This window comes from Salminus brasiliensis, chromosome 6 (genome assembly GCF_030463535.1).
Source record: "Salminus brasiliensis chromosome 6, fSalBra1.hap2, whole genome shotgun sequence".
In the NCBI taxonomy this organism is placed as follows: Eukaryota; Metazoa; Chordata; class Actinopteri; order Characiformes; family Bryconidae; genus Salminus; species Salminus brasiliensis.
Window position 1 is genome coordinate 7,236,138 of NC_132883.1, and position 4,722 is coordinate 7,240,859.

The 4,722-nt window shown below is 42.5% G+C and overlaps 1 non-coding gene across 1 annotated transcript; it reads left to right on the forward strand.

The window, feature by feature from the left end:
• The first annotated feature begins 1,681 nt into the window (after positions 1-1,681).
• LOC140557867 (U1 spliceosomal RNA) lies at positions 1,682-1,845 on the forward strand. Its single transcript, XR_011979859.1, has one exon. It is a non-coding gene; the product is annotated as a U1 spliceosomal RNA (small nuclear RNA).
• Positions 1,846-4,722: the final 2,877 nt, after the last annotated feature.

Below are 4,722 nucleotides of genomic sequence, written 5' to 3' on the forward strand. Positions count from 1 at the left end.
CCAGTTCCCCAGCGTAATGCAGTATTGGAAATGTGCTCGTACACAAACCAGTCCAAGGTTACGGATCCCCGGACAGCTGCGGGGAATGCATACTCTGTAATTGCATTAGCCAAACCCCAGGTTCACACATTTCATCGGCATGTCCCCGACCTCTGAGCTACACTGGACACCCTGGGTGTCTCTCCCCATTTTCCCGCCTCTGTCTGAGGCCACTGTCTCGGCCCAAATCCCCCAGCTGCTTCAGCCTGCCTGATTTGTATTTGAGGCGTAGTGCCCACATTCCACGCTAAAGAAACCATGAATGCCTGCAGTGCCCTCAACACAGCAGGCTGCTGCCTTGTATAAAAATGCAGTGCAGGTTTTTTGGCATCGGCTGTACTGACGTAGTTGAACTTATTTAAACCCTCAAACTGTGGGATTATCGTTCACTTATTAATCCATTATCAGGCCGTACTATTCACTGAATTATCCTGAAAATACTATGAAACTAGTCATAAAGAATTGACCACTGTACTACTATACCATGACCATGGTTGTGTCAGTGTTGGGAACACTCTGGTCAGTGGTGGTCCAATGGTAGTCTCCGTTAATTGACTGAAGAAGCAACAGATGAGCTACAGTTGGTGTCGGTTGCTGCAGTAACTGATTCTACTGTTCTGGGAATGCTTTACTCTAGATGCTGGAACACAGTTGTGTGGATTTGGCTGCATTCAGCCAGAAAAACATTAGTGAGGTCAGGTACTGAGGTTAGATGGAAAGTTCTGGATCACAAATGACACCTCATCTCACCCCAGAGGTATTGGATGGAGCTCCATCACTCCACAGAGTTTCTAAAATTCCACTGCTCCACAGCTCAATGCTAGGGGGGCTTTGTACCCCTCTAGCCGATGTGTGGCTTTGGATGTGCTGCCCCAGAGCAACCCATTTGACTGGGAATGCTTTTTTATGGCATTATACAAGCTGTGTGTGTGTGCAATGTGCCAGCCATGGCTGAAAATCACTAGCTGATTACAAGGAATGTCTGAATACAATAATGAATGTGAAGAACTGAGGTGTGGCCCACTTCAGGTTTCAAGAGGTTAAACCCCACACTGTACTGGATTATCTAGCTTAACTTTGGTGCTAGTGCATGGTTAAGAACCTGGCAGACAGAACACAGTGGCTTGCATTTGCACAGATGTACGTTTGTTCCAGTTCACATAAAAAACGTATGCCACGCAGCCTACGAAAGCTTAGACAGTTCAGAAAACGGTATAATGACTTATTTCTTAACACCAGCCATTTTAATGTTGATTTTCCAAAGTAGTTACATAATTTCATAAATACATGATTAGTTTTAAATAAAGACATTTACACTGGTGGCCTTGATTTCAACACAATTCAACAGACACTGTGTTACTATGCAAAATGACCAGTAAACCTACATGTCTACTAGCAGTTTAATATGTTATACTGTAGAAAATGCTAAATCAGGCCAACCTTAAATAATAAACGAACTGGTTACGGAACATTTTGAGTTAACTCAACTTAGTTTAATCAAAAGTTCTTCAGACTCATTTTTTTTCCTACTGCACCTTGTACTGCTGCATAGTTTGGTCAACAATACATGTTGATTTGGGCCTTAAAAACAGTAAATGAGCTGCAGGCCACAACTCCCCCTATTACAGACTTACATACTTACATACTTACCTGGCAGGGGAGATACCATGATCAAGAAGGTGGTTCACCCAGGTTGAGGCTCAGCCATTGCACTCCGGTTGTGCTGACCCCTGCGAATTCCCCAAATGTGTGAATCTTGACTGCATAATTTCTGGTAGTGGGGGACTGTATTCGCGCTCTCCCCTGATTTTTACGGTGCAGTGGTGACTCAGCGGTTAGAGCGCTGGGCTATTGATAACAGGGTTGTGGGTTTGATTCCCGGGCTCAGCAAGCTGCCACTGAGCAAGGCCCTTTACCCTCTCTGCTCCCCGGGCGCTGGAGTTGGATGCCCACTGCTCTGGGTGTGTGTGTACTCACTGCCCCTAGTTCACTAGTGTGTGTGTATTCACTACCACAGATGGGTTAAATGCGAAGGACACATTTCGCGGTACAGTGACAAATACGTGCACCTTTACAGACTTCCTATTTGCAAACTCAGAGGGCTGTGGAGTTAATGGGATTCAAACATACTGTCTTTAGACAGTTGCACCACTCTACAGCTGTAAAACTATGTACATTTCTGTATCCAAGAAAAAAAAAAAGAAAGGCAAATTTACTCAGGACTGTGTTTGTATGTAATGAAATTTCACAGCTCTAGACCGGCCTACGGTCTAACTGCTGCTCTGCTTATAAGTTCGAATCCGAGCAAGTCCGCAGAGCTCCATTATCTAAAGCCTCCCAGTCTGGGGAATGTCATGTGATGGGGGAGTTCTAACCTGCATATGGGAATAAACAGTAAACAGATTGAGGAGGAGGAGCCACAGACTAAACATCTTACACAGATTTTAACCCATTACAAAGCCTATGGGCCAAAAGTGTTATTACAAACTTCTGTTACCAAAGAATAGTCTCACCAATTTGTACAGAAGTCCCTGTAGTTACTGAAGGGGTTCATCCGTTTCAGCTGCAGCTGAGGATCAACTCAACATGTATTGCTGACCAACCTGCAGATGCAGAAGTAAACAATGTGAACTTTTGAGTAAACTAAGTTAACTCACAAGACACTCTACACTCATGATCATACTCATTAACAGCACCTTCATGAGCATCATGTAGCGTTTATCTATAGGCATTAAACCCTGCAGACATCTGCTTCCATTCCCCACCACCATGAGCTATTCGGACCCGGTAAGTCTCTCCAAGAACAAAACATTTCACCACACTGTTGTTTACTTCAAATCTCAAGGATTTTATTATGCAGACATTGTATACATTCAAGAATCCAATTAATGCAACCAGTAGAGAAACCTTAGCGCTTTATGAGCCGCTGTGTTATTAAAGTTCTGTGTATTGTGTCCACTGTTTCTGGTGATCAGGTAAATAAGGCAATTTGAAAGCCATTAAAGCTGTTGACCTTCCTCATAAACTAGAATCAACTCAGAGAGTTTCTGAAGATTGCCCAAATGCTGAAACCGAATATGTCTCTTTCACAAACATCAACAACCAAGTCCAAATTGCTTACGTGCTGTTTCACATTGCTGCATGCTTGTCTGGCCATGATTCAAAATCCTACCAGGCGTTACCTCAAAGCAAGGGTGGTGGGTTCACAGCAGCACGAGCACTGGAGAAGTAGAGAGGAATAAAGGCTAAGATTGCTCATACAGTTTAAACACTGCCTCACACTGCTGTCACACACGCCCTAAGTGTCTATTTTGACCCAGACCAGGTCTTCATCTGATTGTTTTCAAGATGACTGGCTGCAGAAACCAACCCAGTAATGATCCTGGCAGTGTCAAAGTGCTCCTCAGGAGGATTCTGTGATGCTGTGGGTGCAGAATTCTTTCCCATTCGCTTCAGCTGATAGTGAATTTTAGCTTTAGCAGTGCAGTGACATTTACCAGCCTCGTCAAGAACGTCTACACAAAGAGACTCTGAATTTATTCCCTTTAGGGTCGACAACTCAAACTAAGCGTGGGTTTGCGGTAATCTTACAAACAAACAACCTTAACCGTCTTCAAAGTTTAATACTTTGGCAGTTGATTTGCGGAGTTTTTCAGATTTAAACAGAAAATACTATTTTGGAAACCTAATTAGCCAATTATTTTATTTGTTTCATCAAACAGTATTTATTTGAGTTGACTGAAAACAGCTTTTATCATATTAACCCCTTAAACAGCCTATTACACACTTCTATTAACAACAGCCCCACCACTGAATAATACATCTTAGTGTGTGATAAGCCTTTCTGCGTTAAGGGGTTACGTCTCCACGTGGTCGAAACACTATTTTAACTTAAACAAGTACGTTACTAGGCTGCCTGAGTTAAAGTTTAAGGTAACTGAACTTTAAACAGAATGAGTTTTATGCTCCATTTAAGTGATATTTAAAAGACGGCCTGGTCTGAGGGCTGAGAATTAATACAAAAATATTAACTAAATAAATGTCCGAATAACCCAAAACAAAATTTATTTGAGCTCTCAGATAACTTTTATCAAGGTCTCAGACCTTAATTAGCTTGTTAAGGCTTTGACTTGTTAACATTTATGGCATTTAGCTGATGCTGTTATCTAGAATGATTTACCAGGTAACTCGTATTACAGAGGTGGGCCAATGTATGTTAGGAGTCTTGCCCAAGGACTCTTATTGGTGTAGCGCAGCATAGTCACCCAGACCAGGAATTAAACCCCAGTCTCCCACCTGGTATAGTATCTCACTGGAAATGCAGAGAAGAGTCGGTTGTAAGTGGTCAGAGGCGAACAATGGGGGTATTATCTGGAAGTTTAACGAGAAGCCTCATTGCACAGAATTGCAATTTTTGAAAGAACTGACCAATCACAAGTGCCAGGTGATACAAATCCTCAAACAGCTGAACATTTAATTGATACCCACAATGCAGGAGAATGTGATAAGAAGATTGGTTGGTTGGCTGGCTGGTTCCTCAGTTCATAATGTCATTAAGAAATATCAGTTTGGAAACAAGCCATGTGGACTGGTGAAGCTAAAACTGACTCTTTAGCCACAATAAGCAAAGACATGTTTGGAGAAAATGGGTGTGGAATTTCATGAAAAGAACGCCTCTCCAAC